This window comes from Anomaloglossus baeobatrachus, chromosome 1 (assembly GCF_048569485.1).
Source record: "Anomaloglossus baeobatrachus isolate aAnoBae1 chromosome 1, aAnoBae1.hap1, whole genome shotgun sequence".
In the NCBI taxonomy this organism is placed as follows: Eukaryota; Metazoa; Chordata; class Amphibia; order Anura; family Aromobatidae; genus Anomaloglossus; species Anomaloglossus baeobatrachus.
Window position 1 is genome coordinate 889,445,663 of NC_134353.1, and position 11,628 is coordinate 889,457,290.

Sequence of the window (11,628 nt, forward strand, 5' to 3'; positions counted from 1 at the left end):
CATACATGTACCACACAATATCATGTCTTAAGTACATATAAACAAATATACCACAAATAAATACACCACACATACAGTACACCATAAATAGCTCCCCATCCGTACACCATACACACACACACCACATGTGCACACCATACAAACACCCAATGTACGCATAGTATACTCACTTCTATACATGCAAACACATTTCTACACACTCTATAACCATCCTACACACATAGCTGTCTGATATTGCCTAGCTGTTGAGGCAAGGACACACATGAAGACTTTTATACAATCGCAATGATTTATTCAGAGCAGAAAAAAATATTTAAACATTTTTAAAAAAAATACTTTTCCATAATTCTGGGATCCATTTTTTGTTTTTGATTTTCTCTGGTGTCCATGTTCATGTATACCACCAGAATGTGCTCAGCTGTGAAGCCTCCGACTCAGGGCGGCAGGATTATCTTCTGCATCTGGAACCACGAAAATGAAATAAAGATGTCATTTCCCACAAAAAGCAAAATATCCACAGTAGATCCTCTGTTTTTCGCTTCTACGAAGTTGTTATCAATTCTGCCCTTCCCTGCTTAACACTAATATGGCACGGTGGCTCAGTGGTTAGCACTGCAGTCTTACAACACTTGGGTCCTGGGTTCAAATCCCACCACGGACATCTGCAAGGAGTTTGTATGTTCTCCCCGTGTTTGCGTGTGTCTTCTCCAGGTACTCCGTTTTCCTCCCACACTCCAAAGACATACTGATAGGGGCGTTAGATTGTGAGCCCCAATGGGGACAGTGTTGCTTATGTATGTAAAGCGCTGTGGAATTAATAGCGCTATGTAAATGAGTAAAAATTATTAATGTGTTTGACACTCCGCTTTCTCAAACTACTTAAAGGGATTGTGAAAATGACCTGTTGTTTCAATCAAGATTTTATATATTAGTTTTTTTTATGTTACTCCTTTTTTTTACCAGTTCATGACTGGGTCATTTATTCCTCTTCCTGACCAATCACATTTTCGGGTTTTATCATACGTGCAATATTAATGATGATATCATTTCTAAGTGTTCTGATTTTAAAAATAAATGTTACCTTTTTTTTGGTGACATTAATTTTTATGTCACTTTTTTATTCCTTTTTTTCTGTTATCAGGGGAAAATAAAAAGAAAATAGGGAATTTGTCTCTAGATTTAATTTTTTACATTTTTTAGGACCCAAAAAGACCATTAAAAACCTTATAAAATGTGTTCTATTTTCCGTAGAAATTATTTATACATACTGGACATTTTTTTTATATGGGGGTGATGGTAGAACGAGCGGTGTCAGTGTCTCTTTTTCTTAGGTTTTTTGTTTATTTATGATTTTTCTTCTATTTTATTTTTATTATTTTTATTTATTTATTTTACTGTGCCTCCTAAAAGAGCTTAAAAAGCCTTGGGGAAGTGGTGGGGCTTTTTAACATATCCAGAAATTCCTTTTTTTTTGCTGTTGTCCCTTGTAATTGTGATATATTGGTGGTATATTAGCCCTGATACAGGGAAGTCTCAATTTCCTGGCTGCATAGCAGAGCCATCTGGGTTTCCTAAGACCCAGCAGCTCCTGTTCCCTTCCTGCACCCAGTGATCACATGTTCACTGGGTCCGGAGGAGGAAGCACTGTCAGTGCTACTGCTTCTTAGGCCTCTGCCACACTCACGTGCCTCCAGTACGTGTGTGCCTTTTTTTTTCACGTACCGGAGACACGGGCCCACGTGGTCCTATATATTGTTATTGTTTTGGACACACGTAAGTATTCAGGAACGGAACGTGTGATCGCTCTGTACTTGTGTCCATTTTTTAAAACCGCTGACATGTCCGTTTTGCTCCGGCAGCACGGGTGTCACACGGCCCGCACCCATACCACACGGATGTAGTGTGGATGCGGGCCCGTGTGACACACGCCAGAGAAAGACACGTGTCAGTGTAAAAATAATAAAAACACATACTCACCTCCACCAGCCCTGCAGTCTCTGCCGCGGCTGTCCCCTGCATCCGTCCCCCAGTGAATTTGAACAACGCTTCTCCTTCACTGGGGGCCGGACGCAGCGTCAGTGGGGCGTGGCTTTGGCCGGACGCTGTCATTCAGCACCACAGACAGCCCCGGATGATGCAGGTAGGCGGGACTTTCCGTTCTCCATGTGTTAGAACGTATAATACACGGAGAACACGTACGTGCCATAAAGACGGCACACGGGGAACAAACCACCCCTTTAACACATACGTGACAAAAACGTTACGTTTTGTCACGTAAGTGTGGCAGAGGCCTTAATCTATACAAACAGCACTGATTCAGCACTGTTTTATACAGAAAAACATGGTAATAAACCATGTAAGGCTATGTACTCATGCTGCGAAATTGCCGCGGACATTCCCCAGCAAAACCTATGGGTATAAAAAAATGCTGTGTGCGGATTTACCTGTGGAATTTCCACTGCAGAATTAATGAGCATGTCACTTCTTTTCTTCAGGTACCTGCGGTTTTTGCCATAGATAATGATAAAAATCTGCAGGGACCAACCTGCAGAAAAAACACAGCAAATCCGGGCAAATCTGCACCAAAACCGCATACGGATTTTGTTGCGGTATTGGTGAGGTTTTTTACCGCAGGTGCGGGATTCTTTCATAGGGTCCGGGTTTTCCCTAAGAAAAAGTCAATTTCTAGTGCACACATGGCCTAAAGGCCCCGTTACACGCAACGATATATCGCCGGGGTTACGGAATCCGTGACACACATCCGGCATCGTTAGCGACGTCGTTGCGTGTGACACCAACAAACGGCTGTTAACGATCAAAACTACTCACCTTATCGCTGATCTTTACACGTTTTTCATTTTCAAAAAATCGTTGATTGTTGCAGGACGGAGGTTGTTCGTCGTTCCCGAGGCAGCACACATCGCTATGTGTGACACCTCGGAAACGACGAACTACAGCTTACCTGCGGCCGCCGGCAATGCGGAGGGAAGGAGGTGGGTGGGATGTTACGGCCCGCTCATCTCCGCCCCTTCGCTTCTATTGGGCGGCCGCTAAGTGACGCTGCACGAACCGCCCCCTTAGAAAGGAGGCAGTTCGCCGGCAACAGCGACGTCGCTAGGCAGGTAAGTCCGTGTGACGGGTCCTAGCGATGTTGTGCGCCACGGGCAGCGATTTGCCCGTGATGCACAAACGACGGGGGCGGGTGCTTTCACCAGCGACATCGCTAGCGATATCGCTGTATGTAAAGCCCCCTTAACTCTTCTTTGTGGGAAGTCTGGCTGGCTCTGGCAGCAGCTCACTATCACCACAGCTTCACATTCTTGTGCTAGCTGCTGACACTCGTTAACATTTTAGAACGTCAGTGTAGTGATATTGGAGGACTGCCTGCACCCAGTGATCACATGTTCACTGGATCCGGAGGAGGAGGCACTATCAGTGCTACTGCTTCTTAATCTATACACAGAGTGCTGATTCAGCACTGTTGTATACAGATAAACATGGTAATAATAAACCATGTAAGTCTTCTTTGTGGGAAGTCTGGCTGGCTCTGGCAGCAGCTCCCTACCCCTCCACAGCTTCACATTCTTGTGCTGGCTGCTGATACTGCATATATACGGTAGTTTACATCATCAGTGCAATGATATGAGAGGACTGCCAGGACATTTAAAGTCTATCGGTGGTCCAGCAACAGTTAAAGAATGTTTAATGTTTGTTTGCTTTTTCATTAACAATATCAATAATAAAATAATCCTGATATTTTGAAGTTTTCAAACCAACCACTGGGTCTTGTAATAGTTCGAAGGTTCCTTTTCTGCACGGGTCATTTTTCAGAATTCATCCCATTCTCATAGGCAGGACTACATAGGTAGCCCTAACGAGCAGTTGGACGCTCGGATAGGCACGACTTGAGCACCGAGTATAATGGAAGTCAATAGGGAACTTGAGCATGTTTCCAGATTTCCTGGAAAATGCTCTACTCAAGTTCCCCTTTGACTTCCGTTATACTCAGTGCTCAAGTCATGCCCATCCGAGCGTCCAACTGCTTGTTACTAGTACCAAGCACCCAAGCATGGTAGTGCTCGCCCATCACTAGTTACGAGTACCGAGCACCCGAGCATGGTAGTGCTCACTCATCACTAGTTATGAGTACCAAGCATGGTAGTGCTCGCTCATCACTAGGTATGAGTATCGAGCACTCGAGCATGGTAGTGCCCGCTCATAACTACTTACAAGTACAGAGCACGAAAGCATGATAGTGCCTGCTCATGATTAGTTACAAGTACCAAGCACCTGAGCATGGTAGTGCTCGCTCATCACTAGTTACGAGTACCAAGCACCCGAGCATTGTAGTGCCCACTCATCACTAGTTACGAGTACCAAGCACCCGTGCATGGTAGTACCCACTCATCGCTAGTTACAAGTAACGAGCACCTGAGCATGGTAGTGCCCACTCATCACTAGTTATGAGCATCCCAGCATGGTAGTGCCCGCTCATCACTAGTTACGAGTACCGAGCACCCGAGCATGGTAGTGTACACTCATCACTAGTTATGAGCATCCCAGCATGGTAGTGCCCGCTCATCACTAGTTACGAGCACCCGAGCATGGTAGTGTACACTCATCACTAGTTACGAGCACCCGAGCATGGTAGTGTACACTCATCACTAGTTACGAGCACCCGAGCATGGTAGTGTACACTCATCACTAGTTACGAGCACCCGAGCATGGTAGTGCCCACTCATCACTAGTTATGAGCACCCGAGCATGGTAGTGCCCGCTCATCACTAGTTACGAGTACCAAGCACCCGAGCATTGTAGTGCCCACTCATCACTAGTTACGAGTACCAAGCACCCGTGCATGGTAGTACCCACTCATCGCTAGTTACAAGTAACGAGCACCTGAGCATGGTAGTGCCCACTCATCACTAGTTATGAGCATCCCAGCATGGTAGTGCCCGCTCATCACTAGTTACGAGTACCGAGCACCCGAGCATGGTAGTGTACACTCATCACTAGTTATGAGCATCCCAGCATGGTAGTGCCCGCTCATCACTAGTTACGAGCACCCGAGCATGGTAGTGTACACTCATCACTAGTTACGAGCACCCGAGCATGGTAGTGTACACTCATCACTAGTTACGAGCACCCGAGCATGGTAGTGTACACTCATCACTAGTTACGAGCACCCGAGCATGGTAGTGTACACTCATCACTAGTTACGAGCACCTGAGCATGGTAGTGCCCACTCATCACTAGTTACGAGCACCCGAGCATGGTAGTGCCCACTCATCACTAGTTATGAGCATCCCAGCATGGTAGTGCGCACTCCTTAGTATTTGTAACTAATTTAATTTATTTTGCAATCAATTTGCTCATGCTTATTTCCCATTACTTCATATCTAGACACACAAATATTGGTTAATTTTTTTTCTGACATGGGAGAGTTATACCAAGCCCATGACAGGTGTCACTCAATTTTCAAGCATAACCCCAATCATTTATACTTTAAGTGTAAAATGTCCCTTTAACAAATATACTGTATAAAGTTGAGCCATACCTATGGAATTGTGCTGGGGACTTCCCTGGTCACAAGGACACAGTGATGCATTTGATTTATATACCTTTCTCATTACATACTATATATGAGGTGTGGTACAGGCCGCAGAGCAGCTCATCTTCTATTAACCTCTCCATGCTGGGCCTGTTCTCATCCACATCTATCTGAATAGGCAATCTCACCCTCACAGTGGAGGTCAATGTGTTATACTGGGAAAGATTGGAGATGCTTAGCTCAGTGCTGCCGTCACATGCTCCAGAGAGCAGAGAAACACCGGCTGTTTACATCAGTGTCTTCCTGTGAGGTAATAAAGTGTCTCCTCCAAACCCTGCACAATGAGAAGACAGAGAACTACCTGATCTACACATTGTGCCTTCCCTGGATGGACAGATGAACAGGAAGGTGGATAGATAGATAAATAGAATCATAAATAGATAGATAGATAAGATAGATAGATAGATAGATAGATAGATAGATAGATAGATAGATAGATAAGATAGATAGATAAGATAGATAGATAAGATAGATAGATAGATAGATAGATAGAGGGATAGAGGTAGATATCATTCACAATAATTAATTGCTCAATAAATAGATAATAGAAAATTAGTAGCAAAAGAAAGAAAGAAAAAAAAAAGATAAATTGACAACCAAAGGAATTGTTAGAAAAAGAAAGAAAGAAAGAAAGACAGAAAGAAAGAATCAGAAAAAAAATAAAAAAAGAAGCAAAGAGATAGAAATATACAGACTGACTGATGATAGATAGATGGATGGATAGATAGATAGATAAATAGATAGATAGAGGAATAGATAGGTAGAGGAATAGATAGGTAGGTAGATAGATAGATAGATAGATAGATAGATAGATAGATAGATAGATAGATAGATAGATAAGGGATAGATAGATAGAGGGATAGATAGATAGATAGATAGATAGATATACAGCTAGCTCCTGTGTGTAGGTGTGGGTTGGTGTGACACTGCTCCTCTCCTGCAGTCTCTCTGTGGCAGGAGAGGAGCGGTGTAATCGGATTGTCTGTGTAATCCCGGCTCACGCGGCTTCAGCTCCCTCTCTTCAATATCACTAATGTCATTTGTATTGGCTGCATTAGACAGATGTTCCGAGTGTCTCCTTCCTTCTGGATCTCTCATTCTGATCCCCCTTAATACTTTCACTGCTATTAAATCCACAATCCTCCCCTTTTACTTTTTCAGCAATCTGGCAGAGTGGCAAAACCATGCTATGCACTTGGCATATGGGACATATACAGGATGCCCTTGAAAATAAGGGAAACTTCAGTTGTGTTTTGGCCAAGACTCTGGGAGCCGCTTAGTTTTGGCTGGTGAGACATTCATTAGGAAACACAGAAATTAAGCAAAAAAGAATAGGCGGGTGACAAACAAGGGGAAAAATGGAGAGCAGAAAGGAGGGGACACAGTAAACAGAGGGAAGTGGAGAGAGAGGAGAGTAGACAGAGAGAGGGATGAGGCATGTGCAGAATGAAAGTGAGAAGAGCAGGGAGTGGATGAAGAAATAATGAATGAGGAAAATAGACGAGAGACAGTAACAAAAAGAGAGAGAAAAAAAAGAAAACAAGAAAGAAGGAAAGAAAGACAGAAAGAAAACAAGAAAGAAGAGAAAGAAAGAAGACAAAGAAAGAAAAAAAGACAGAAAGAAAGAAAGAAAAAATAGCAAGGTGAAAGAAAAAAAGACAGAATGCAAAATGTTGGGGAAAAGAAAGAAGGAAGGAAATAAAAAGAAAGAAAGAAATAGAAAATAGCAAGGTAAAAGAAAAAAGACAATGTAGGGGAAAAGGAAGAAAGAAAGAAAGAAAGAAAGAAAGAAAGAAAGAAAGAAAGAAAGAAAGAAAGAAAGAAAGAAAGACAACCAGTATCCAGAATGAGAGGACACAGCCTCTCTGGTGCAGGATGAGAAGACTCAGTTTCAAGTTTAGGCTCAGTCTCAGGCTCAGTCTCAGGTTCAGTGTAAGGCTGAAGTGCATCCTCAAGCTTAGTCTCAGTGCCAGACTTAGTCTCGGTCTCAGGACTCAGTGTCAGGGCTCAGGCTCAGTCTCAGGGCTTAGGCTCAGTGTCAGGCTCAGTCTCAGGGCTCAGTGTCAGGCTCAGTCTCTGGCTCAGTCTCAGGGCTCAGTGTCAGGCTCAGTCTCAGGGCTCAGTGTCAGGCTCAGGCTCAGGCTCAGTCTCAGGGCTCAGTGTCTGGCTCAGTCTCAGGCTCAGTCTCAGGGCTCAGTCTCTGGCTCAGTCTCAGGCTCAGTCTCAGGGCTCAGTGTCAGGCTCAGTCTCAGGGCTCAGTGTCAGGCTCAGTCTCAGGGCTCAGTCTCTGGCTCAGTCTCAGGGCTCAGTGTCAGGCTCAGTCTCAGGGCTCAGTGTCAGGCTCAGTGTCAGGCTTAGTGTCAGGCTCAGTCTCAGGGCTCAGTGTCAGGCTCAGTGTCAGGCTCAGTCTCAGGGCTCAGTGTCAGGCTCAGTCTCAGGGCTCAGTCTCTGGCTCAGTCTCAGGGCTCAGTGTCAGGCTCAGTCTCAGGGCTCAGTGTCAGGCTCAGTCTCAGGGCTCAGTGTCAGGCTCAGTCTCAGGGCTCAGTGTCAGGCTCAGTCTCAGGGCTCAGTGTCAGGCTCAGTCTCAGGCTCAGTCTCAGGGCTCAGTGTCTGGCTCAGTGTCAGGCTCAGTCTCTGGCTCAGTCTCAGTCTCAGGGCTCAGTGTCAGGCTCAGTCTCAGGCTCAGTCTCAGGGCTCAGTGTCAGGCTCAGTGTCAGGCTCAGTCTCAGGGCTCAGTATCAGGCTCAGTCTCAGGCTCAGTCTCAGGGCTCAGTGTCAGGCTCAGTCTCAGTGTCAGGCTCAGTCTCAGGGCTCAGTGTCAGGCTCAGTCTCTGGCTCAGTCTCAGGGCTCAGTGTCAGGCTCAGTCTCAGGCTCAGTCTCAGGGCTCAGTGTCAGGCTCAGTCTCAGGCTCAGTCTCAGGGCTCAGTGTCAGGCTCAGTCTCAGGCTCAGTCTCAGGGCTCAGTGTCAGGCTCAGTCTCAGGGCTCAGTGTCAGGCTCAGTCTCAGGGCTCAGTCTCTGGCTCAGTCTCAGGGCTCAGTGTCAGGCTCAGTCTCAGGGCTCAGTGTCAGGCTCAGTGTCAGGCTTAGTGTCAGGCTCAGTCTCAGGGCTCAGTGTCAGGCTCAGTGTCAGGCTCAGTGTCAGGCTCAGTCTCAGGGCTCAGTGTCAGGCTCAGTCTCAGGGCTCAGTCTCTGGCTCAGTCTCAGGGCTCAGTGTCAGGCTCAGTCTCAGGGCTCAGTGTCAGGCTCAGTCTCAGGGCTCAGTGTCAGGCTCAGTCTCAGGGCTCAGTGTCAGGCTCAGTCTCAGGGCTCAGTGTCAGGCTCAGTCTCAGGCTCAGTCTCAGGGCTCAGTGTCTGGCTCAGTGTCAGGCTCAGTCTCTGGCTCAGTCTCAGTCTCAGGGCTCAGTGTCAGGCTCAGTCTCAGGCTCAGTCTCAGGGCTCAGTGTCAGGCTCAGTGTCAGGCTCAGTCTCAGGGCTCAGTATCAGGCTCAGTCTCAGGCTCAGTCTCAGGGCTCAGTGTCAGGCTCAGTCTCAGTGTCAGGCTCAGTCTCAGGCTCAGTCTCAGTGTCAGGCTCAGTCTCAGGCTCAGTCTCAGTCTCAGTGTCAGGCTCAGTCTCAGGGCTCAGTGTCAGGCTCAGTGTCAGGCTCAGTCTCAGGGCTCAGTGTCAGGCTCAGTGTCAGGCTCAGGCTCAGTGTCAGGCTCAGTCTCAGGCTCAGTCTCAGGCTCAGTCTCAGGGCTCAGTGTCAGGCTCAGTCTCAGTCTCAATCTCAGGGCTCAGTGTCAGGCTCAGTCTCAGGGCTCAGTATCAGGCTCAGTCTCAGGCTCAGTCTCAGGGCTCAGTGTCAGGCTCAGTCTCAGTGTCAGGCTCAGTCTCAGGCTCAGTCTCAGTGTCAGGCTCAGTCTCAGGCTCAGTCTCAGTCTCAGTGTCAGGCTCAGTCTCAGGGCTCAGTGTCAGGCTCAGTGTCAGGCTCAGTCTCAGGGCTCAGTGTCAGGCTCAGTGTCAGGCTCAGGCTCAGTGTCAGGCTCAGTCTCAGGCTCAGTCTCAGGCTCAGTCTCAGGGCTCAGTGTCAGGCTCAGTCTCAGGCTCAATCTCAGGGCTCAGTGTCAGGCTCAGTGTCAGGGTCAGTCTCAGGGCTCAGGCTCAGTGTCAGGCTCAGTGTCAGGCTGGATGGAGCAGCTGCTGCAGAACCTCAGGTTGTAGCATCACATCCCCACTTACCTGAGGCTGGGCTCATATTCCCAGTGCACAGATCTCGCAGCTCTGCTTCACCTGAGGGCAGGTCTTTGCAGTCCCTCAGACGCCTCCTCAGCGCCCCCTGTCGTCCGTCCTTGCGGAGGAGCTGCCTCTGAGCCTCCGTCCTCCTTCCAGCAGATCTTCTCCTTCTTTCCTTCCTTCTTCCTTTTGTCTTCCCCTGAGCCTGTGCTGTGTATCCCTGCAGCTCTCCTCTCTGTGTAACCCACAGAAATGAATCCCACATGCTGCTCTGTCTCCTTCTATTTCCCGATGTCTCTGGCACTATTGTCTGCTGCAGTTTCTCCAATGTGTAAAGTGAAAACACATTGCCCGGTCAGAGCCGCTCCGAGGCCGGGGAGCTGCGGGGGCCGGGGAGCTGCGGGGGCCGGGGAGCTGCGGGGGCCCGGGGAGCTGCGGGGGCCGGGGAGCTGCGGGGGCCCGGGAGCTGCGGGGGCCGGGGAGCTGCGGGGGCCCGGGAGCTGCGGGGGCCGGGGAGCTGCGGGGGCCGGGGAGCTGCGGGGGCCGGGGAGCTGCGGGGGCCGGGGAGCTGCGGGGGCCGGGGAGCTGCGGGGGCCCGGGAGCTGCGGGGGCCGGGGAGCTGCGGGGGCCCGGGAGCTGCGGGGGCCCGGGAGCTGCGGGGGCCGGGGAGCTGCGGGGGCCGGGGAGCTGCGGGGCCCGGGGAGCTGCGGGGGCCCGGGAGCTGCGGGGGCCCGGGAGCTGCGGGGGCCCGGGAGCCGGGTACAGATTACTCCGCTGTACTCTCCTCCTAATGTGGACCCAGCATTCCTGATCAACACAAGAGGACTTCTATCATTTCCATGTGTCCGGACAGCGGAGATCAATGGGAGCCGAGCGCCATGTCAGGACACATCACACTAATGCGGCCATTACCACAATCAATAGCGGCGGTCTGATGCCGCACAATGTCCCTGTGTGAGCGGGGCCCTGTACAGCCCGAGCCCAGCAAACAAAGCATTCACATTCCTGTCAATATCTGCAAATCAATGACAAAATCCCTGCAACTCAGCAGCCGGACAACACCAAACACAGCCTGGTGACGTCATGGGGGGGTGACGTCACTGCCAGAAATAATGTCTACAGATAGGGACTATAAGTCTACAAAAGTGAGAATATATATGCTATATTGCATGATATATATGTAGAGAGAGAGAGAGAGAGATAGACTTACAGACAGATAGATAGATAGATAGATAGATAGATAGATAGATAGATAGATAGACAGATAGGAGAGAGAAAGAAAGAGAAAGAAAGAAAGAAAGAAAGAAAGAAAGAAAGAATGATAAATAGATAATTATAGATACATAGGTAGATAGACAGATAGATAGGAGAGAGAAAGAAAGAGAAAGAACGAAGGAAAGAACGAAAGAAAGAAAGAAAAAGAAAGAAAAAGAAAGAAAGAAGGATAATGATAAATAGATAATTATAGATAGATTTGAGAAAGAGGGGAAAAAAAGAAAGATAATGATGGATAGATAGATGATAGGCAAAAGAAAGAAAACAAGAAAAAAGCAGAGATAGAAAGATAGCTAATGATAGATAGATAGGAAATAGAAAGAAAGTAAGAGAGAAAGAAAGAAAAACAGATAAATAAACCTGAATATTTGCAAAGCCAAATAATTGGCAGCTTCACCACTGAGCAGACACATTTCACATAGGTTCATATTTCCTAATATATTCCTTTTTTTAAAAAAAAAAAATATTACCAGTGTAACATTATTGAGTATAAGAGAACTGCAAACATATATATATATATATATATATAT

General features: G+C 47.6%; 1 long non-coding RNA gene across 1 annotated transcript in view; it reads right to left on the reverse strand.

The window, feature by feature from the left end:
* Positions 1-270: 270 nt before the first annotated feature.
* The window catches only part of LOC142301846 (uncharacterized), a 15,442-nt gene continuing 4,084 nt past the window's right edge, over positions 271-11,628 (reverse strand). Inside the window, exon 2 of the long non-coding RNA XR_012752892.1 lies at positions 271-461. This is a non-coding gene — a long non-coding RNA (uncharacterized LOC142301846). The remainder of the gene's footprint in view (positions 462-11,628) is intronic.